The 24,015-nt window shown below is 49.8% G+C and overlaps 1 protein-coding gene across 2 annotated transcripts in view; it reads left to right on the top strand.

Annotated features, from left to right (window-relative positions):
• The first annotated feature begins 19,525 nt into the window (after window positions 1-19,525).
• The window catches only part of DAG1 (dystroglycan 1), a 70,625-nt gene continuing 66,135 nt past the window's right edge, over window positions 19,526-24,015 (top strand). Inside the window, exon 1 of one of the 2 annotated variants that reach the window (XM_006744536.3) lies at window positions 19,526-19,679. The gene's annotated coding sequence lies outside the window, so the exon portion shown is untranslated. The other variant, XM_006744535.3, reaches the window with a different exon arrangement.

Here is a 24,015-nt window from a genome sequence, read left to right on the forward strand (position 1 = left end):
ATCCTGGAGAATGTTCCATTTGCACTTGAGAAGAATGTGTATTCTGCTCTTGTTGGTGGAGTACATGTAATATTCTGTTAGGTCTACTTTGATCTACAGCATTGTCTAAGTCTTCTGTCTCCTTGTTGGTCTTCTGTCTGGTTGTTCTAGCCATTATTGAAAGTGAAGTATTGAATTTCCAGTTATTATTGTAGAACTATCTACTTCTCCATTCAGTTCTGTCAATTTTTGTTTCATGTATTTTGGGGCCCTGTTGTTAGATGTGTACATGTTTATAATTGTATCTTCTTGCTGTGTTGTACCTTTTATCAATATTATTTCTTTCTTTGGGGCACCTGGTTGGCTCAGTTGGTAGAGCATGCGACTTTTTTTTTTTTTTAATTTTTGAAAAGATTTTATGTATTCATTTGAGAGAGGAGAGAGAGAAAGAGAGAGTAGGGGTGAGAGGCAGAGAGAGAGAGAAGCAGACTCCCCACTGAGCAGGGAGCCAGACATGGGGCTCAAGATCAGAACCCTGAGATTATGACCTGAGCCAAAGGCAGACACTTAACCAACTGAGCTACCCAGGCTCCCCGAGCATGTGACTCCATCTCGGGGTTGTGAGTTTGAGCCCCATGCTGGGTGTAGAGGTTACTTAAATAAATAAATATTAAAATACATTTCTTTGTCTCTGTAAGCTGTTTTGACTTAAGTCTATTTTGTCTTATAATAATACAGCCGCCCAGCTATCTTTTGGTTACTATTTTCATGGAGTATATTTTTCTACCCTTTTACTTTCAACCTCTCTGTGTCCTTGTATCTAAAGTGAGTCTCTTATAGATAGCATATAAATAGATCTGGGCTTTTAAAATCCAGTCTTCCAGGGGCACATGGGTGGCTCAGTCGTTGAGCATCTGCCTTTGGCTCAGGTCATGATCCCAGGGTCCTGGGATGGAGCCCCACATTGGGCTCCCTGCTCAGCGGGGATTCTGCTTCTCCCTCATAGCGAGAGAGGGAACACAAGCAGGAGGAGTGGGAGAGGGAGAAGCAGGCTTCCCGCTGAGCAGGGAGCCCGATGTGGGGCTCCATCCCAGGACCCTGGGATCATGACCTGAGCCGAAGGCAGACGCTTAACGACTGAGCCACCCAGGAGCCCCAAATAAAATCTTTAAAATAAATAAATAAATAAAATCCAATCTTCCAAACTTTTACTAGTAAAGTTTAATTCATTTACATTTGATGTGATTACTGATAAAGGATTTACTTGTGACATTTCGTTTAGCTGTATGTATTCTGTATGTTTGTTGTTGTTCCTCAATTCCTCCATTTCTGCCTTTATAAAATTTAGTTAGGGACGCTTGGGTGGCTCAGTTGTTAAGCGTCTGCCTTCGGCTCAGGTCATGGTCCCAGGGTCCTGGGATCGAGCCCCACATCGGGCTCCCTGTTCGGCGGGAAGCCTGCTTCTCCCTCTCCCACTCTCCCTGCTTGTATTCCCTCTTTCACTGTCTCTCTCTCTCTCTGTCAAATGAATAAATAAAATCTTTCTAAAAAATTAAAATAAAATAAAATAACAAATGCATAAAACAATTATAAATTTGTCAGTAGTCATAAAGTGTATAAAGATATTATTTTTGACAATAACAATATAAAGGGGGAGGAACAGAGATGTATAGGAATAGAGTGCTTATAAACTTGTTGAAACTAAGTTGGTATTATTTAAATTCGCTTGTTATAAATTTAAGATGTCAATTGTAATCCCAAGTTAGCCATCAAGAATGTACAAGGGGAACCTGGCTGGCTCAGTGGGTAGAGCATGAGACTCAATCTTGTGGTCGTGAGTTCGAGCCCCACATTGGGTGTAGAGCTGACTTAAAACAAAACAAAACAAATATACAAAAAAGAAGAAAATAAATACAAAAAAGGAAAGAAGGAAAACAAAGTAGTACACTACAAAAAATTTAACTAAATTTTATTTATTATTATTTTTTTAAGATTTTTATTTATTTATTTGTCAGAGAGAGAGAGCGAGCACAAGCAGGGGGAGCAGCAGAGGGAGAGGGAGAAGCAGGCTCCTCACTGAGCAAGGAGCCCAGGGTCCTGGGATCAAGCCCCATGTCGGGTTCCCTGCTCGGCGGGAAGACTGCTTCTCCCATTCCCACGCCTCCTGCTTGTGTTCCCTCTCTCGCTGTGTCTCTCTGTGTCAAATAAATAAATAAAATCTTAAAAAAATATATTTATTTATTTGAGAGAGAAAGAGCACATGTGCAAGTGTGAGTGGGGGGAGGGGCAAAGGAAGAGAATCTCAAGGAGACTCCCCCTTGAGTGCAGAGTCAACCCTGGGCTCCATCTCATGACCCATGAGATCATGACCTGAGCGGAAATCACGTGTGGGACCCCTAACCAACTGATCCACCCAGGTGCCCCAAGATTTTATTTTTAAGTAATCTCTTAAACCCAACATGGGGTTGAACTCACAACCCTTAGATCAAGAGTTTCATGCTCTACCAACTGAGCCAATCAGGCACCCTGCCTTTTATTTATTTATTTATTTATTTTTCTTCCAAGTTTTTATTTAAATTCAAGTTCATTAACTTATAGTGTAGTATTGGTTTTAGGAGTAGAATTTAGTGATTCATCACTTACATATAACACCCAGTCCTTATCACAACAAGTGCCCTCCTTATGCCCATCACCCATTTAGCCCATCCCCCTACCCACTTCCCTCCCTATCTTATTTTATTTTTCCTCTCCTTCCCTTATGTTCATCTGTTTTGTTTCTTAAATTCCACATACGAGTGAAGTCATATGGTATTTGTCTTTCTCTGACTTATTTTGATTAACATAGTACCCTCTGGTTCTATCCATGTCATTGCAAATGGCAAGATTTCATTCTTTTTGATGGCTGAGTAATATTCCATTATATATATACATTCCATGTATATATATATATACACCACATCTTCTTTATCCATTCATTAGTCGATGGACATTTGGGCTCTTTTCATAATTTGGCTATTGTCGATAGTGCTGCTATAAACATTGGGGTGTATGTGCCCCTTTAAATCAGTGTTTTTTTTATCCTTTGGGTAAATACCTAGTAGTGCAATTGCTGGGTTGTAGTTCTATTTTTAACTTTTTGAGGAACCTCCATACTATTTTCCAGAGTGGCCACACCAATTTGCATTCCCACCAACAGTATAAGAGGGTCCCCCTTTCTCTGCATCCTTGCCAACATCTGTTGTTTCCTGTGTTGTTAATTTTAGCCATTCTGACAGGAGTGAGGTGGTATCTCATTGGGGTTTTGATTTGTATTTCCCTGATGATGAATGATGTTGAGCATTTTTTCATGTGTCTGTTAGCCATTTGTATGTCTTCTTTGGAGAAATGTGTGTTCATGTCTTCTGCTCATTTCTTGACTGGATTATTTATTTTTGGGGTGTTGAGTTTGGTAAGTTCTTTATAGATTTTGGATACTAACCCTTTATCCCATATGTCATTTGCAAATATCTTCTCCATCCCATAGGTTGCCTTTTAGTTTTGTTGATTGTTTTCTTCCCTGTGCAGAAGCTTTTTATCTCGATGAAGTCCCAACAGTTCATTTTTTTTTAAAGGAAGTTTTTTTTAAGGATTTTTATTTATTTATTTGAGAGAGAGAATGAGATAGATAGACAGAGCATGAGAGAGGGGAGGGTCAGAGGGAGAAGCAGACTCCCAGCTGAGCAGGGAGCCCAATGCGGGACTCGATCCTGGGACTCCAGGATCATGACCTGAGTCGAAGGCAGTCACTTAACCAACTGAGCCACCCAGGTGCCCCTCATTTTTGCTTTTGTTTCCCTTGCCTCTGGAGATGCGTCTAGTAAGAAGTTGCTGTAGCCAAGGTCAAAGAGGTTGCTGCCTGTGTTCTCTAGGATTTTGATGGTTTCCTGTCTTACATTTAGGTCTTTCATCTATTTTGAGTCTATTTTTGTGTATGGTGTAAGAAAGTGGTCCAGTTTCATTCTTCTGCATGTTGCTGTCCAGTTTTCCCAACACCATTTGTTGAAGAGACTGTCTTTTTTCCATGGGACATTCTTGCTTTATTAAAGATGAGTTGATCAAAGCGCTCCTGACTTTTAAATCATGTAGAAAAAAGAGAGAAGTTACAAACCAAACCAAATTACAATGATACTGGCTTTCATATTTACTGAGTTACCTTTATGAGTGTTCTTTATTTTTTTATTTTATTTTATTTTTAGAGAAAGAGTGTGCACACTCTAAGAAAAATAAATGAAATTAAACTTTTAAAAATTAAATTTAATAAAAAATAAAAATAAATAAATAAGCAAATAGTTTAAATTTTCTCAGTTTTAATTTCTAATATCATAAACATCTATAGATATCACTCACATAAAATCTCTCTTAAGTCTTCATTAATTTTAAGAGTGTAATGCTCTGTGATTAAAAACTTTGAGACTCGGGCGCCTGGGTGGCTCTGTTGGTTAAGCGACTGCCTTCGGCTCAGGTCATGATCCTGGAGTCCCTGGATCAAGTCCCGCATCGGGCTTCCTGCTCGGCAGGGAGTCTGCTTCGTCCTCTGACCCTATCCCCTCTCAGGTGTTCTCTCTCTCAAATAAATAAATAAAATCTGTAAAACAAACAAACAAAAAAAAACTTTGAGACCCACTACTCTAGGGTTTATTTCCTTTTTTAAAAATTTATTTATTTATTTATCTTTTTTAAAAAAGATTTATTTGAGAGAGGGAGTGCACGTGCGTAAGCAGTGGGGAGGGGCAGAAGGAGAAGGAGAGAGAGAGAATCTCCAGCAGACTCCCTGCTGAGCACCAAGCCTGCCATGGGGCTCAGCTTAATCTCACCACCCTGAGATCACAACCTGAGCCAATATCAACAATCTGATGCTTAATCAACTAAACCACCCAGGTGCCCCAGCAATAATCTTTTAAACTGTACCACTGGCCCTCTTCTCCTTACTTATACTCCTCACTTCCCTTCTCTGACGACACCAGCCTCCATGTTGTCTCCAGGCTCGTGTTTATTTCCTCCTGTTTGTTCACTCATTTCTATCACTTCTCAGCCTCAATAGCTCCCCATCTGACATCATATGCACATTTATTAATTTGTATGTTGTCTGACTCACCCTCTAGAACAGAGGGTGTCTGTTCAATAGAAATATAATGCAGGGGTGTGGCGCTTGCTCGGGTCAGTGGCCCATGTGACTCTTGATTTCAGGGTTGTGAGTTTGAGCCCCATGTGAGCTCGAGATTACTTAAAAATAAAGTCTTAAAAAAAAAGAGGGGTGCCTGGGTGGCTCAGTTGGTTAAGTGTCTGCCCTTTGGCTCAAGTCGTGATCCCAGGGTCCAGGAGGTATCGGGCTCCCTGCTCAGCGGGGAGTCTGCTTCTCCCTCTCCCTCTGCCCCTGTCTTGTGCTCGCTCTCTCTCTCTCTCAAATAAGTAAATAAAATATATATATTTTAAAAATCAGTGTTTGCTGAATTCATGAAAGAATGAAATGGCTTTGCACTCCTTGGCACTGTCTCCTGGGCCTGGTCTAGGTTCCAGCCTTATGAGAACAGCTCTAAGCTGGCAACCCTTACACATTGTACAGCAGCGCCACCTGCTGGGAAGTGGAGTCATCCTTCCATTAGAATCAGGCTTCCCCCATCAAGGCTGGTGGGACTGGCACAGGCTAGAGGTGGGCTCTGGAGGTCCAGAATGGTATTCTTCACTGGAGCCTTGGACCCTCAACTTGCCAAAGGTCTTTTCCAGACATGATCAGTATCACCATGGCAACAATTTTTTTTTAACTTTATTATTTTTTAGTAATCTCTACACCTAATGTGGGGTTCAAACTCACAACCCTGAGATCGAGTCTCATGTTTCTCTGACGGAGCCAGCCAGGTGCCCCCCAACACAACTATTGTATTGAGAATCTCATGGATAATTAGAAACAAGACCATGATGGGCTTCTCATTGCACAGTCCACACCTGAACCCTGGAAATAGCTACCGGAAAGAGTCTCCTACAAGCCAAATTTCTGCCCAGTCCTTCTAAACTTCTGTTTGATCTAGGCCTTTTGAGGACCTGCTGAAAGCCAACCTCCTCCAAGGTTGTGCTGTGTGTGTGTATGTGTGCACTCTCTCTCTCTCTCTCTCTTTCACAAACACAAGTTGTTCTTGCTTATAATGTTTGGGGATCCAGAAAGAGTAAGTATGTGTAAACTTGTCCTGAGTGAATAGCATGGTGGGTCTCCAATAGCAATCAACTTTCTGATCCAGGTAGGGAAAGCTCCTGGCAATGCTGAACAAACAAATCAGGATAAGAGTAGTAACAATAATAATAATCACTAGCACTTACCTAGCATTTACTATGTGCCGGGCACTGTTCTCTTCATGCTCCTGTTCTTCACTCCATCCACTCCCCTTTAAGGTAGAAATCATAATTACTCCCATATTGCAGGAAGAAAACTGAGTGGAGGGGCCTTCGTTTGGCTCAAGTCATGATCCCAGGGTCCTGGAATCAAGTCCCACATCAGGCTCCCTGCTCAGTGGGAGTCTGCTTCTCCCTCTCCCTCTGCCCCTCCCCCCACTGTACTCTCTTTCTCTCTCTCAAATAAATAAATAAAATCTTAAAAAAAAAAAAAGAAAACTGAGTGGAAAGGTAGTAACTTGTCCAAGGCCATACTATCAGTGAGTTGCCATACTGGCTTCAACTCTGGCAGAAGTATACCATGTTGTATATAGAATCTGGCCTCAACCTTATGAATTTTCTTATTTAGGAAATATTTACTGAGCATTTTTTAAAAAGATTTTATTTATTTATTTGACATAGAGAGGGCACGCACAAGCAGGCAGAGCTGCAGGCAGAGGCAGAGGGCGAAGCAGTCTCCCCACCGAGCAAGGATCCTGATGTGGGGCTGGATCCCAGGACTCTGAGATTATGACCCGAGCCAAAGGCAGACACTTAACCGACTGAGTCACCCAGGCGCCCCAACTGAGCATTTTTTTTCACAGAGACATACAGCAGTAAACAGTCTCTGCCAGAAGATAAGACAAATAAAACAGTTTACATATAATATCTAGTAGTGATAAGCACTCTGAACAAAATGGCAAGAAACACATCCAACATACTCTTTTTTTTTTTTTTTTTTTAAGATTTTATCTATTTGCGAGAGAGACAATGAGAGAGAGACAGCATGAGAGGGAGGAGGGTCAGAGGGAGAAGGAGACTCCCTCCTGAGCAGGGAGCCTGATGTGGGACTCGATCCTGGGACTCCAGGATCACGACCTGAGCCGAAGGCAGTCGCTTAACCAACTGAGCCACCCAAGCGCCCCAACATACTCTTGCCAGGATTCAGCCAGGGCACTTTGTTAAAGGTCCCCTGGATCCTAGGGCAGACAGAAGTTCTTTCCTCACTTCCTACTGCGGGCTCAAAGTTGCAACAGGAGGTAATAAGAAATGAATAAAGAGGGCAGGCTCTGCCTAGAGGTGGCCACTTGGGCAGCCTACCAAAGCTCCACAGGAGTGGAAGAAGGATTCAATTTCAAGGTGAAACCAATTGGGAGGGCTGCACTGGGTGGGGGGCAGTCAAAGGTTGGGAGGACATGAGATTCAGGTAGGACCCAGAAGTATGGGCATTATTTGGACTTGTGCCCTCTGGAGCCAAGCCCTGATACATAGTAGGTGCTCAGTAAATGTGGTGAATGACTGTTAGAGACAATAAATGAAAAGAAAAACAGGGGGCGGGCGCCTGGGTGGCTCAGTTGGTTAAGCGACTGCCTTTGGCACAGGTCATGATCCTGGGGCCCCGGGATCGAGTCCTACATCGGGCTCCCCCTGCTCTGCAGGGAGCCTGCTACTCCCTCTCCCTCTGCCTGCCACTCCTCCTGCTTGTGCTCTCTCTCTCTCTGTCGAATAAATAAAAATAAAATCTTAAAAGAAAAAAAAGAAAAACAGGGTCTGCCTGTGTGGCTCAGTCCTTAAGCATCTGCCTTTGGCTCAGGTCATGGTCCCAGGGTCCTGGGATCGAGTCCTGCATCAGGCTCCCTGCTAGGCAGGAAGCCTGCTTCTCCCTCTTCCACTTCCCCTGCTTGTGTTCCTTTTCTCACTGTGTCTCTCTCTGTCAAATAAATAAAATCTTTAAAAAAAAGAAAAGAAAAACAGAAGGTGTGTTGGTAAGTGTACATGTGAATGAGAGCCCAGAACCTCAAAAGCTCCCAGAGGCCCACATATTGGCAACCAGACTCATCTGGATGGGTAGAAGTTAGGCGGGCAACAGATACTGTTGGGAATCTAGGAAGCTTAGTGTGAAAGGGACAGCCCACCTCTGATGAGTGCAGGTCTAGATTCTCAGCTGGTTTTAAAGCTGTTGTTTTTTTTGTGTGGTTTTTTTTTTTTTAAAGATTTTATTTATTTATTTGACAGAGAGAGACACAGCGAGAGAGGGAACACAAGCAGGGGGAGTGGGAGAGGGAGAAGCAGGCTCCCTGCAGAGCAGGAAGCCCGATGCGGGACTCGATCCCAGGACCCTGGGATCATGACCTGAGCTGAAGGCAGTCACTTAACCAACTGAGCCACCCAGGCACCCTAAAGCTGTTGTTTTTTTATAGTCTCCAATAAGATGATCAGAAATAGCTCCAAGGAGATGGCAGAGCTGGTGGGCCCCTTGAGGCTCCCCTAGTCAACCCCTTAGGCTCTAGAGGGCAGTGCAAGTCAAGATGGCCAGGAGATGGCCCATGACTCACAGCCAGTAGAAGAAGAAACAGACTGAAATTTAATCGACCTTAAGCACACTCCAGAGGCTCCTAGCCTAGAGTCCCTCCAAGCACTGCCAGATGTTTAGGACCCTTTTAAATTATAGGCAAGATTGTGGGTGTAGGGAGTGTTTGGGAAAAGTGTTAATAGCTTTTTCAGATTATGGAGGTAAGGAAGTTTGGGGACCCTTGCCACAGGGAATGAAATCCATGGTACCCCCTTCCCAGGCTCTGTCCCAGACAGGACCTAGGCTGCCTTTCCAAGTGTTGACTGGCAGCCCCACCTTCTCCCTTGGGGCCTGCCGTTGAGTACTCAGCCACCCCATCCAGGACTCTCTCTGTGTCCAATCAGAGGGATGGCAAGAAACAAGACTTTCTCCCGTCCATGGGGGCTGCTGGGCAAAGCTGGGAGCTTGGAGCAGCTTCCTGCAGCTGCTGGGGACAGGAAGCCAAGGAATGTGTGTGCTTCCCTGGCTTTCCTGGGACCCAACTGTCCTGGCACTGCAGTCACTGGGCTCTACCAGGCCCCACTCTGGGCCTCACTGTTGGTACATTTTATCCCATTATGAAAGGAATCTGGAACAGATGACTCTAGTGTTGGGCAATGCAAGTCCAGCTGCCTATCTTGTTAGTGCCCCTATCTCCTTCCCTGGGCTCCCCCTACTTGACCTCACTCCAGACCATTCTGCTCAGAGTCAGGCAAGTTCCAGCAAAGTCTAGGAGGCCTGGTCAGGGCCTGCTTGGGCAGTCACCTTTGCCCCATTCTTGTCCATCTGGTCAGGCCTAGACAGGCTCTGATACTGCTGAACCCCTCCTGGGAATTTAGTAAGCCAGCAGGAAACACAGAGGCTCCCCTCCCGCAAAGACTCAGCTGCAGTGACCCCCTCCTCCAGGTGGCCGCCTTAGCCCAGGCAAGCTGCTTGACTCCCCTCCACACACCTTGATTCCTGTGTGCAGCTCTCCACCCCCTGCAGAGTGGAAACACATGCTTCTTAGTTGTCCCAGCTGTGACTTCTACTTTTCCGCTTTGGGCCTTCTTGCATGTCTGGGGACAGAGTAGATGCTCAGTAAAGAAAGAGCTTTGTGATTTGACTTGCCTACTTCGCTGCCCTCCACCCAGTTCCTTACCCTTTTACAATTCAGGACTGAAGTGAGCTTAGATTAAATGCCAGAACTGCATAATCTGATAATCCTGCAGAAATTTATAATCGGGCTATCTTGAGAATACCTCTGTCCAACCACTGGCCCCCAGGCCTTTTTGCTGCTTTCTGAAATAGGCTGGCTGATCTGGAGGCCTCTGCCTTTTCTTCCTCACTAAGGTTGCCCTGAAGCCTCTTCCCTCCCTTACTGGTTCCTGACTTACTCTCATAGCTCAACGGTGTCAAGACTCCACTGAGGGGAGGCCGAGTGGCCACTGGCTATGTGCACAAGTGGGGAGGGAAGACAGGGACCTGGTCATGTTTCTTCCAAGTCTGGAAGCCCCTCTCCTGAGTCCAAGGCCTCTGCGTCCTGCCCCCCCACCCCGGGTCCAGCTACTTGAAATTTTGATGCAACTGTATCCATTCATTCCCTCCTTCAGCAAGCATCAGTGGAGTCCCTTACCCTGGGCCAGGCACAGTGAAGGCTGTAAAAGTGAACACAGATCCACAGCTTGGCCACTTGCTGTGTAACCTTTGGTAAGTGACTTAAATCTTGGGCCTCAGTTTCCTCATCTGCAACATGGGGCCAATAATTGCCACAGAGGGTTTTTGGGAGGCACGGAGAAATTTTGTGTGTCCAGGGGTGCAGGACAGAGCCCAGTGATGGTAGATGTTATTATAAAGGGCCATCTTTGCCCTCTAGGAGCTTGGGGGTCTCCCAGAGACAATGGGAAGTCAGATGCTGGGAAGGCTTGAGGGTGTTGTTCTTAAGTAGGATAAGCAGAACTTGGGTAGGTGGAGGAAGAGGGACCCTCACAGGTGGTACTCTGCAGGGAGTTGGGGAGAGGGTATGAGACTGGTGGGTTTCGACTAGCCTAGGGCATGTCCTTACTGCCCACAGTAGTGTAGGGTGGGGCTTAAATTTATCCTGCGGGTGGCTGGAATTCCTGAAGGTGTGCTGGCTTCTAGAGTTTGGGCTCTGAAATGCCAATTGGATTCTCTGGGAAATCTCTCCAGAAGGCTCCAGGAGGCCTCATTTTCAATCAAATGTTCATTCATTCATTCCAATTTTATTAGGTACATTCTAAGTGCCGGGCCCTGCCCCAAGTTCTAGAAGTTCCTGGAATGGAGGGGTGGGAGTAGACAGACACAGATCATCCAGTCTGTGCTAGGTTTAAATTTTTAAATCTGACATACTAATATGGTGGGCTCAGCAGGGATCCAGAACAGGGACACCTGCCCAGGCCAGAAACAGACTGGGATGAGCAGGAATGAGGTAGGCTAAGAGGGAAAAGAATGCTGTGGGCAGAAGTGTTGCATGTGGGAGGGCTTGAGAGGAGCTGGCAAATGCCTGGTGTGTTTGTAGCAAGTGAAAGAGGTTCCATGTGACCTGGGTCATGTACAAAGAAAAAACTGGGGTGGGGGCACCTGGCTGGCTCAGTCAGTAGAGCAGGGTACACTTGATCTCGGGGTGGTGAGTTCACGCCCCACGCTGGGTGTAGAGATTACTTACATAAATAAATAAATATTACCCAAAAAACCCAAACAAACAAACAGTAGGTTCTACACCCAATGTGGGGCATGAATTCACCACCCTGAGATCAAGTGTCCCCTGCTCTTCTGACGAGCCAGCCAGGCACCCCTGGGCATAGAGCCTACTTAAAAAATAAAAAATAAAAAATAAAAACTGGGGTACAAAAGAACTGGGGGTAGGTATTGAGAGAAGTGGAAGTGGAGATGTATGGGGAGGATGCAGGGTGGAGAGGTGGGAGGTAAGGTATTGGAGGGGAGGGGCCAAGCTGGGCAGGTGAGGGGGATGTGAAGGGAGAGTGAGGAGTCCCTAACCTCCAGCAGCAAGAAGTCAGGCAGAGCCCTGAGTAGGGCAGGTAGGTTTGGGTTTGGAAGTTGGTTCTTGCTGCTCCCACAGGGCCCCACAGTCCTTCCTCCCCAAAGCCCCCTCCCATTGTTTTATGGGAGAAGATGCTCAGAAGACCAAGGCCCGAGAAGACAAGGGAGACGTGCAGGGTAGGGGCAGGCACCTCACCCTCAGGCTGACAGAAGGCAAGGAGACCTTGGCCCTGGAGGAGCCTGGGAAAAAGGCAGCTGTTGCTTCTTGCAAAGGTGCAGGTGGCCCACAGCTGTGGTGGGTCTCCGGGACTGGAGGTCAGGGACATTTGAAAGGCACGGCTGTGGGGGGCCATCGTGACAGGGGAGGAGAAGGTCCTGGCAGTTCAGCCTGAGGCAATGCCTCAGTAGTCCAGCTGTCAGGGAACAGCTGCGGGCCCAGAAGAGGGAGGGAGCCGGGGCAGCAGCAGGTGAGGAAGCTCCCTGGTCACTGGGCGTGGGAATGGAGAATGGCAGCCAGGGGAGAGATGGGGGGTGGGGTGGGATTGGGGGAAGGGGAGCATCTGCTTGCTCCCTTGCATTCAGATGCAACTGGAATACCCAGGGAAGGAAATGCTTGGGTAGAGAAGGGAGCTAGGGAGGAAGCCAAGTGCTCTCCTGCCCCTTCCAGAGGTTCCCCTGAAATCCATCCTCCTGGGGTGCATTGCCTCCCTCAGGACCCCTCTGGAGCCCAAGCCCACACTAGTCCCTGGGTTGCTTTTTCACCTCTCTTCCCCTCCTCAGCTCCTCATATGCGCCTGTGTCCGGGCCCTTCTAGGAAGGAGAGGAAACAACCATGGGTCTTTTGTAAAACTTTGGCCAACAAGGGTCAGAAAGGGAAAGGGTCTGGAGAGGGAAACGGGTTTGCCCAAGTGCCCAGTCAGTCAGAGGCAGGTACCAGGACCCCTGCCTGTGTGCACCCAGCCCTTGGGGCCTCAACCCTGGCCTGCCCACTAGTACCCACCCGCTTTAAGTGCAAGGAGGCCTGTGGGTACCCCAGGCTCTGCCTCCTGTGAGCTGAGGGGACCCACTGGGGGTGAGATTGGTCCCAGTGTCTGTGGGTGCTGCAAAGAGGCCTGTAAAGAGGCCCAGTTTTCTGCCTACCTCAACACCAGGGCTGCTGACATTGAATTAATCCCCGAGGGTCCCAGGCAGCAGGGTACAAGGAAGTTTCAGGCAGAAGGAGGGTAGGGGGTCAGCTGAGGCCAGCCTTCTTTCCTGGGGCCCCTCCAACATGAAATGAGCAGCTGCTGGGCCCTGGCTCTGAGATCCAGGATATCCCTTTCAGAAGCAGCCTTCCCTCCACCCCCATGTCCCCACCTTTGTATTATACCAGCTGCCACATTCACTTCTGTGCCTGGGGGCATGGGGATGGGCTGGAGGAGGCAGAGATGATATGTTTCTTAGAAAGAAAGAAAAGGGGCGCCTGGGTGGCTCAGTCGTTAAGTGTCTGCCTTCGGCTCAGGTCATGATCCCAGGGTCCTGGGATCGAGTCCCACATCGGGCTCCCTCCTCGGGGGGAAGCCTGCTTCTCCCTCTCCCACTCCCGCTGCTTGTGTTCCTGCTCTTGCTATCTGTGTCTCTGTCAAATAAATAAATAAAATCAAGAAGGAAAGAAAGAATTTTTTTCACCTTTTCTGGAAAAACTCTCCAGCCATCATGAATGTGTCTTTTTGTCCGGGCCATGTCAACACCTCTGCAAAGAGCCATCACCATACTTGCAGCCAGCCATGCCTACACCCAGAGGCTCAGAGCTCTAGCTTCAGGCTGGGGTCTCTCTTACCTCAAGGACCCATACTGAACTCAACCTCCAGGGCTTCCCACTTCAGGCCTTCTTGGTCTCTGGGGTCCCTTGTCAGCTTCAGCCCACTGATGGACATAGACCCTCTCCTGCTCATTCATGGGTGACCCCAGCCAGGACCTCAGTCCAGCTGGGTAAATGGCAACTGCAAGGAGGGACCTTTGAAGGTCACTGGCCTTGAGCAGTAACCAGGAGGGAGAGATGGATGGATCAGCTGACCAAGGCCTCCCTTGCCTGCCAGATGACACCCTTCCTGTCACCCTAGCTGTGCACCTGTGTGTTTGCAACTGTCTCTGGCAACAGCCTCAGGGGAGTTGGGTAGGTGACTGCCCTGGACCCTGTCTTGGGGCAGGACCCTCCCCCTACTCCACACTTCCCACCCCATCCCCCCTACTCTCTCCCACCTCCACCTTGGCCCAGCCCATGGACTTCCTTACAACCAGGAGTTGGTGCTAGGTGTTCGGTTCTCCCCATGGGACTCTGCAGGGTCTCTCCTAAGCCCTGACCTGTAGCACCTACTAGGAGCTGCCCAAGGCCAAGGGAATGTTCCCTCCCTTTCTTCTTCCTCCTCTGGGGCTAGGAGGAGGGATGCCACCTCTCTGCATTCCAGGCGAAGGTGGAGGCAGGGAAAGTGAGAAATGTTGTCTCTAAATGCTTGTTCCGACTTGACTTCTGTGGTGCCTGGTGCCCTTCCCCCACAAGACCCCATCTCTGCCCCTACCCCTGCCTGCTCTCCCAACTCTCTTTCCCCACCTACCAGAAGCAGGAGGGGCTCCAGGGCTGGGGCCAAGCTGCTGCCCCCTCATTCCTCACCCCACCACATTCCTTCCAGGAGGCCTGAGGCACCATCCCCACTCCCCTCCTTCTTGCTCCCACCCTTCAGCTTCCATGCCCCTTGCTCTTGGGATCCTATATTCCTGGCAAACCCCAGCCTGGTTCAACCCAGCTCTGGCGCCTACCCTCCCACCAGTTGTTCTTTGTCGTTTGTTCACTGCTCCATTCACTGCTCAGGCCATGGCTACCTCAGAGGTTCCTCAGACCTGCCTGCCCGCTTCTTCCTCTGTTTTACCGTGGCCATTCCCTAGGCTTGTGCTATTCCTTCCCTAGAAAACCCCAGGGCTCCCTCCTTCACCTCCTGCAGGACTTACTTCCCTGATGAACTGGACCACAGAGCAGCCCCTGGCCCGCCCTCCCATCCCTTGATCAAGGGGACTGACTTATTGCCAGCTGATCTCAGACCCTCATTGACTTATTATTTAGTCTCTATCTTGTTACACTTGAATGTGGGCTCCACAACAGCAGGGCTTGTTCATTTCATCCCTCACTGTGTTCCCAGCATACAATAGACTCAGTAAGTATCTGTGCATTGACAACGCGTGATAGATGTTTCATCCTGGTCCTGACTCAGCCATTTAAAGTGATCTTCTATCACTCTCAGCAAGCTGGCAAGTCTGAAGCCCACACACATGGGGTCACTTGATGATGGGACGACCAAGAAGCTCAGAGAAGGCAAACAACTTATGAAAGATCACACAGTGAACTTAACTTTAGGTCCCAGTGGGGACTTATTCTTCATATGGACACAATGGGAAGCTTGACTGAGGAGCTAACATTCACTCTTTATCCTTTTATTAGCGTCCCTCAAATTGGATCCCAGAAATGTTGGGGATTCCCAGACCACAGGTAGGGCTCCTAGAGACCCTGCCTGTCTCTGTCAGCATTCAGCCTAGAACAAAGACTGTCTACTTGGGTCCAATACATTCCAGTGTTCCGAGGTCATACCCAACAGCCATGATAACAGAATGAGAATCAGCGATTGTTGGGAAGCCCATTAACGTCTCTCTTTTTTTTTTTTTTTAAGATTTTATTTATTTATTTGACAGAGAGAGACAGCGAGAGAGGGAACACAAGCAGGGGGAGTGGGAGAGGGAGAAGCAGGCTCCCCGCAGAGCAGGAAGCCCGATGTGGGGCCCGATCCCAGGACCCTGGGATCATGACCTGAGCCGAAGGCAGACGCTTAACGACTGAGCCACCCAGGCGCCCCTCATTAACATCTCTTGACTAAAGGGCCCCTAAGGGGAGCCCAGGCTGGTGAGAAAAACAGGCCCAGATCTTAGGTCCCCTCTGAGAGGACGAGGTGTTTCTGTCCTGGAGAAGCCAGTGGTGGGGCCCTGAGCCAGACCTAGACACATGACTGAGAGCAGAGAGAGACTGCCAATCTGGCTGAACCAGGACCGTACAGGTAGCTTCTCCCACTACTGGGTCTGGGGGCTAGCTGGTCAGTGACTGAAGAGAATTAACAAATAGGACCTTCAGTCTGCTTGCTTCCACTGGCTGCCTGGCCAAGACCAGACATAATCTGGTCTTTAGTCCAGTGTTCAAGGCCGCAAGCCCAGTGTTTTAGGAACAGTCGCCCAAAGTCAGGCTTGGAGGACTGTCTTATCTCAGAGCCAGCGGGGAGTGGAATGTGACTGAGGCATTTGTGTCCACTGAGGGGGAAGAGGTGATTTTTATTCATTCAATCAACACTTATTCTTGCCGTGGGGTTGATGTCCCCACAGGACTGTATACTTGTGGAGGGGCAGGTGTGGAAGCTGCCACCTGGCTGACTGGAGGCAGGCCTTGAGCCAGACACGTAGAAAGGGGTCTAGTGGAAGAACTGGAGTGAAGGGCCCTGCAAGAGAAGGAACTGGCTTCTGGGAAGGCTGGTGGTGACCCGCAAGCACGCCTATTGGCAGTTTCTCCCGGATGAACTTATCAGCCCTTTCTTTCTGCCAGAGCTGCCAGACAATCTGCCTTCTGTTAAATCCAGACAAAAGGGACCCCTCCCTTGCCCTGACTTGGCTGGCCCTGCTTGGGCATTTGGGGCAGGAGCCTCCATCCTCAGCTAGCACTGTCCCTTGCCCCTCTTCATTGGGCCTGGGGGAGCAGCAGCGACAGGAGCCTCTCTTCCTCTGGAAGAGTCTGAATCTGGGCCCTGGCTCTTAGCCTTCAATTCCTTGGGAACATGCCAGAGTAAAAAGTCCTGGAATCCTAGGACCAGAGGAAAGTTTGGTCCATGTCGGTGTCTGCTGGATTTTTATCTGAGCTAGAACCAAAGCTTTAGCTTAAATCACATTGGTCCCAGGTAAACACTGGGGCATTTGCCTTAGGCTTTGCACAGGGCTTGGACCCTTGGTGGTGACTACCAACCAGGAAGTGAGGCAAGCAACATCTCATTCTTTCCTTCTCAAACAGAAATGGAGCCTCTACTATGTGTAGGCAGTTAGGTGGTGGTTATAATATGGGGCCAAGCAGATTGGTCTCTGGCCTCAAGGGCTCATACTCCAGTGGGGGAGACAAACCTTAATCAGATAATTTTTCTGGAGCCTCTGGCTTGGGATCTAAGTGGAGGAAACACTGGAGGCTGAAGGGCCAGGAGAGTTGAGGGCTATCAGGCCTGAAGAACCCTATTCTCAGCTTCTGATCAATCCTCCCCCAGCCCATACCACATGGGCCCCGTGGGCAGCTCCTCTTGGGTGTTCTCTGGACCTCACTTTTGGCTATGCCCAACTGGCTGTGAGCATCATCCCAGGTGGCCTAGGCCTTCCTGGGTCTAGAATAGCTCCCAAGGGTGAGTCATTGGGGACCTTGTCCCGAGCACTAGGATGGGTTATGTAGTTCCCTGGTAGGGCAAAGGCTTTGACTCTCAGGACTACAGAGAATAACAGGCCTTTCCTTTATAGACCCCACTTAACCTAGGGGCCCATGAGGACAGCTGTCCACCTCCCTCTTTCCTATGGGCTCCGTAGGAGCTGATGGGGCTCCAGCTGGGGCTAGTTAGGCCCCAAAAGGCTGGTCAACTCTGGCCAGCCAGGCCGTCTGCCTTCTAGGGCCTGGAATAGGGGGGTGGGGAGAACAAAATGAAGAAAGTCAACAATGACGCCCAGAGGTTAGAGCCATTCTGGCCTGGGGGGTGGAAAACATGTGAGATCTGCCAGGACTGAAGGGCTAGGGAAGGGGGAGAGCATTAGGGCCAGCCTGGGAGCCACAATGCCTCCAACTGAACCCCAAACCTAGATTGGCAAGTACTGGAAAGGATTTGGCTATAACAGCTTTAGGCATACTCTGGTTGTTGTTCTCTCCTTCCAGGACTATCCCACCTTCTGGGACCATCTAATTGAGGCCCCTTCCTATGGGTCAAAAATCTGGAGGCTGCTTAGGCATGGGGCACTGGGACTCTGGAGGCCAGAATGAGGCCTGGTGCTTCATCTGGGAAGACCAGGGCCAAAAAGGAAGAAGGGGAGTTACTCTGGCTTCCATGGATGGTCAGTGAGGACTAGAGTGGCCAGCAGCTTCTGTGCAGATGGTAGGAGGGAGGTACTTTAGGAGGCCAGTACCCACTGATGTCTTTTGTTTTGGAAAAACATTTATATATAACTATACAGTCAGGCACTGAAATACCCAGCAGAACCTAGGGCTGCAAACCAGTGCCTGGTGTATGTTGGGTTGGGTGTATGTGTGTGTGTGTGTGTTTGTGCGTGTGTTGACTTGGTAAACTGAAGAAGTGAATGAGAGAATATATTGGATTTAGAAACCCAAGTAACTTTTCACATTCTTAGCCTTTTCAAAGCAGCAGAATTTTAAATTTGGATTTGAGAGGCCATTAATTATTTAGTTTTAACATCTGAAGGATGATTTGGGGACTTTCCCCTGGTTTTTAGTTCCTTTTCTAGTCTGTGTGAATGAGGTTTGGAGGCTATGCATTTAAGTATAAAGAATCAAGGGGCATCTGGCTGGCACAGTTGCTAGAGCATGAACCTCTTGATCCCAGGGTTGTGAGTTCCAGCACCACGTTGGATCTAGAGATTACTTACAAAAATAAAATCTAAAAAAAAGGAATCACAAACAGGTATGTGCATTTGGGAGATGACTTTCCTTTCAGCTCTCTGAAATGTATTTCTCCCAGCAATGACGCCCCTCTTTAAGGAGGGGGAGAAGGCCAGGGAGACTCACACCTGTCTGGATTCAGGGAGGACCACCTGGCAGGCAGCAGCCAGTTGTGTTCAGAATGTGCTCTCTGACAAAAGTGCAGGCTTGGAATTCCAACCTGGACATAGGCCCAGGAGGGAATGGACACATCCTGAGCAGGATTTGGGAGCTAAAGGGAGCAAAGCCCACTATGCATGCCATCCCCAGACCCATCTAGTACTTTTTCAGGTCTCTGGGGCCGTAGGGGTTGGAGGCCGTAGGTAAGCCCTGGGGGGAGGGAGAGCACCTTTAGGACGCTCCCCTTGAAGGGAGAAGGACCTCAGCAGTAACCTCCGCTCCTTACTCCCCCACCCCCTGAAAGAATGCGGGCCACAAGTAGAGAGTGACCAGCTCGCCAGCGGGTCAAAGCTATTTCTGGCGCCAGAGGAGGCATCGGATTCCGGAGTTCGGGGGCAGGGGGAGGGGACAGGGTCAGGCCTGAGGCGCTTCCCGGACGCCCTCGCCGGCTAGGGGCTAGGCCTTTGGAGAGAGGCCAGCTTCCCGCCCTTCCGGCCCTCGCCTCAGTTTCCCCATCCGTGTAAGGGCAAAGCAACAGGATCATCCTTAGCGATTTAGAGGACGCTTCCTGATTGTTTTCATGGCTTAGAAATACCTCTTGATTTGCGTTCGAGAGAAATGAGGGCCAAAAAATAGGTGGTCATTCGTGGCAAGGCCAGTTTTCGAGCCCGACCACCCTGGGTCGGAGGGACGAGTCTCAGTGGTCCGAAGGCCTGAGGTTGGGCGGGGCGCCCCTCCCCCCACTACCAGACGAGAGGGCTGGGGGCAACCCGGACGGGCCGGGGCGTGTCTCGGGGACGGACCCGGCCGGCCGCGGGGCGTGTCTTCCAGGGTGGGGCGTGTCTTCCAGGGTGGGGCGTGTCTTTTCGGGCGGGGGCGTGGCGGGCCAATGAGCAAAGCGGCGCGGATGGAGGCGGGGCCTGTGCGCGGGTGCGGCGCGCTGCGGGGCGGTGGACGCAGGCAGAAGCGGGCGTCGCGCGGACTGCTGGTCGATGCCGCGCGGAGCTGGCGGCGGGATTGGTTGCGGCGCTCGCGTGTCAGGCGGTTGCTAGGCTCCGGCCGCGCGCCCCGCCCTCGCGCTCGTCGCCCTCTCACCGCCCGGTACGTGCTCGCGCGGAGGCTGCGGTGCGGCGCTCGCGCTCCTCGGGCTCGGCGGCAGCAGCGGCGGCGACGGCAGCTTGGCGCCGAGTCCCCGGGGAGCGGCGGCGGCGGCGGCGGTGCGGCGTCTTGCGGCCGGGAGGAGCAAACACCTGCCGCGGCCCGCCCGCCGGCGCTCGGTGAGTGCGCCGCCCGTCCCCTGCCGCCGAGCCTGGCAGCCCAGGCCCCCATCCCCGTGGCCGGCCGAGCCTCCCGAGGAACACCTGCTGCTCGCGGTTTCGCCCGGGGTGGGGACACGGTTGTGGACGTCTTTGCGGGTGAGGCAGCGGCGTGGCCCGGGGAGAGCCGCCCCCCTCCTCTCGGCCCCTCAGGCGAAGGCTCAGGGCGTTCCGCGGCCGGGCCCGGGCTCCGCGCCGCGGCGATGGGCCAGGCCTCAGCCCGGCCCGCGCTCCGGGGAACGCGGGGCCTGCGCGTTGGCCACAGGCGTGTACGGCCTTTGGGCCGCCCCCTGGGCTTGCAAAGAGGGTGGTCGCGCGGCCCAGTTGGGCGGAAGCCGGAGGATGGGGCATTGACCCCCCGCAGGAGGCGTGGAAGGGCGCCGCAGCCGCTGGGACCTGAGCTGCTCAGAGCCTTGGGGTCATCCCCCCTCCCCCCGCCACACACACACACACACACTCACACACTCACACTCACACACTCGAGCTTCTCTGGAAGCCTCCTGCCTTTTCACCTTTTTACTTGGTGTTTGGAAAACCAGATTGACCAGCGGGTGTATGTGTAAAGTGTCTCCAGAGAAAATGCTGTCTCGGCTTAGAATCCTGCCAGAAATTCCGAGTTAATTTCATACAAACTCAAGTGCTAATTAAAAATGCATATTTTAATCTCTATGACATGTGAAGCTCTTAGGTTTGCAAATGACTTACTTCAGAATTAGTTTTAATGACGATCATGAAGTTTTGCTTTGGTGGAAGCTAGAGCCTGGGACAACACGTTTATAGCCTAAAGTTCTAACTTAAGAGCCGGGCCTGCTATTTCCCTAAATAAGCTAGGAGAAGCGATTCCTGGCATGGAACCCAGACTCAGTGCAGGGAGGTGGTGTTTATAGGACATAAGCCCAGATAAAGAGTTGGATGTGCTACCAGGTGTTTTGGAGTCTGGTGTAGATGGGATATTGTAACTTTATCAGGTTGTTCTATGCTTAGTGTTCAGAGACATGATAATTTTGGAATGTCCCTGTTTTAAAAAAGATTCAACCTTGGAGACATAAAAATCTCTAGTTGGAGTATGGAGAAGTTGAATTGAACTTTGCTGTGGAGCCAAGAAATAAGAGCTCATGGCCTGCATGTTTAAAGGAGGCTGAGGAGCCATTTCTTAGAGAAATCAGATTTGAGGAGAGAGTAGGATGCATAGTGTGAGCCTGTTCAAAGCCTGTGGGGTACTGTATGAAAGGAAGAGTAAGCAGTACTATATAGGCAACAAACACCTGGTTGGAACATGAAAGCTCTTGTTGGTATGAGCCTTGGTTGAAAGAGGAAGAAAGCAAGTCTTAACTGTTTTTGGAAAAGTTGATTTGTGGCAAAATACATTCATTCATTTAATGAATATTTGGCTTCACTATTTGGCCTAATTTTGTGGTAGGTTCAGGGTACCCATGTAAAAGAGGCTGGTTCTGCCCTTAAGGAACACAGTTTCAGGGACAGTGGGGATTAAGGAACCTATGATTGATAGTATCTGCCCACTAAGTGTGCTCACATGGTGCTTTGGGAGCCTGAGGAGAGGGAATTCCTAAGCTGAGGCTTGCAGGGCCAGCAGGAATTAGCTGGGGGACAGCAAGGTCTGGACACAGGGAACCACATGTACATGAGCTCCTAAAATAGCACCTGTGAGTCCTCCAGCTTGGCGAGTGGGATCTCTAGGCCTTTCTCATTGTGCTTGGGAGTTCAGACTTTATCCTCAGGGTGCAGAAGCCTGAGAAGACTTAAACTAGTGGAGTGGCAGGGTCCAGACCTATGTTTAGAAAGATCTTGCTGGTGGCCACATAGGTAGTGTCAGGGAGAGGAGGGGTTCAGGACCTCTGGCTGTGAGGTCAGCCAGTAGAGGAGAGATGAGGAGGGAGGAGGAGCCAGCTGAGAGGCTGAAAAGGTTGAGCCAAGGGAATGCCAAGCTGGGGTTGTGGGGGGGGGCAGGGAGAAGAATCCTGTATTCAGGAATGTGTGGGTCAGAAGACTAAGCATGACCAAGGATTTAACTGTATCTTCGGCAAGTTAGCTGGTGTCTGTTAAACACTGAGAGTGGTGGGGTAAGAGGGGGACCCTGGAACCACTTAGACTGAGATTGTTTAGGAAAGAAGAGGCATGGCATTTGATTGTTAAAAATCTTTTTTTTTTTTTTAAAGATGATTTATTTATTTATTTGACAGAGGCACATCGAGAGGGAACACAAGCAGGGGGAGTGGGGGAGGGAGAAGCAGGAGCCCAACGCGGGGCTTGATCCCAGGACCCCTGGATCATGACCTGAGCGGAAGGCACACGCTTAATGACTGAGCCACCCAGGCGCCCTTGATTGTTAAAAATCTTATCTCTTGAACTTGAGGCATTGCATTTCCTGTTGGGCAGGGCTGTTGTATCCATCTCAGAGTAGAGGTGTGTTCATTCTTTTCTTTCTTTTTTTTTTTTAAGAGGTGTGTTCATTCTTGATGCAGATGAGAGTATGTTCATCTCTTTATCTCACAGTTGTTCTAGCCTTTCCTGCTTTCTGAGGGTCAGTGATGTGATAGAATACATCAGCCACAGTCATGGGCCTTCTGTTTCTGGTCTATGTGCATCATTGCTAATGGTTATGAGAATCCTTTATATTGACTGAGGAAGCAGAGTCCTAGATGAGGGAATGTTCCCAAGGACACACGGCTGTCATCATGTGGCAGTCAGGATTTGAATCCAGGTTGAACGTTTGGCTATGCCCACCTGTGTTTGTGTTGCATCAGACTGATGATGGTAGCCTTGGTTGGGTGCTTCTCTGGTGAAGACCAAGCCCAGGTGTTTGGTGGTGGGCACAATGCCAGGGCAATATGGGAGAAGTGATCAGGGACTCCACACAGAACTCCAGGAACATGCTGTGAGGGACCATTCTCAGAAACTAGGATTTGTCTGAGCTTTCTTGGGGCCTCTACTGGTGCTCTGGGCACTATGCTGAAGTAAGCCAAGGAGCCTGGGTCCTAGGCTGGGGAGGGCAGGCTTTAGGGTGGGATTTCAATTGAGCTGGACCCTCAAGAAAGGTTAGTGGTTTGACTGGTGAAGGAGTTGATGGCAGGAAGGTCACAACTCTGTGGAAGGAAAAGAAGTGAACAGAGGCAAGGAGTGAGGAGAGAGAAGACAGGGCACCTTTTCTGTATGTTCTAGAAGGTTGGCTTGGAACCAGAAGGAACTTGGAGCACAGCTGTGGTGGTTTGAAGGTCTTGGAGCACAGCTGTGGTGGTTTTAAGAAGTGACCCTAGGGTGCCTGGCTCAGTCAGTGAAACATGGGACTCTTGCTTTTGGGGTTGTGTGTTTGATCCCCATGCTGGGCATAACATTTATTTAAAAACTTTTTTTTTAATATAAAAAAAAAAGCCCCCATTGTGACTGTGGAGACTGGACTGGAGGCAAGTTGGTTACTCCTGTGGTCCAGTAAGGAGATAGGGGACCTGAACAAGGACAGTGGTCATCGGGGGCATGAGGAGAGAGAAAGAAGGTTCAACATGAGGCAGTTCAGCAGACATTAGGGACCTGAATGGTGCTGGTATCATCAGGGATCTACCGTTGATCAGGAGGTGACAGTGGAATGTAAGCCAGCATCAGCCAAGCACTGGTAAGGACTTGAGAGACTCGGAATAAACAGGGGCGCCTAGACTGCAAAACGAGGGGAAGGCTGAGTCTGTGGCAGGCGGGTAAGATGAGGGGCTGTCCTTGGGTGACCTGAAAAAGGTGGAGGAGTGAAAGACCAGGCCATGCCTGAGGACCAAGGAGTAGAGCCAAAGGAAGTGTCCTTGGGGAAAAGTGGGGCAAAGGCTGACGTGAAAGGTTCAGCTGGGCCAGTGGGGTGTCCCTGGAAGTTCTGAGTGGGATAGTGCTTGTGTCCCAGTTTTGAGTCTGTTGCAGGGGTGCAGTTGAAGGAGGTAGAAAGTAGATGTATAAAGAAGGAGGTAGGGGCGCCTGGGTGGCTCAGTCATTAAGCATCTGCCTTCAGCTCAGGTCATGGTCTCAGGGTCCTGGGATGGAGTCCCACATTGGGCTCCCTGCTCCGCGGGGAGTCTGCTTCTCCCTCTCCCATTCCCCCTGCTTGTGTTCCCTCTCTCACTGTG

This window comes from Leptonychotes weddellii, chromosome 1 (assembly GCF_054177405.1).
Source record: "Leptonychotes weddellii isolate Sample4059 chromosome 1, ASM5417740v2, whole genome shotgun sequence".
Taxonomy (NCBI): domain Eukaryota; kingdom Metazoa; phylum Chordata; class Mammalia; order Carnivora; family Phocidae; genus Leptonychotes; species Leptonychotes weddellii.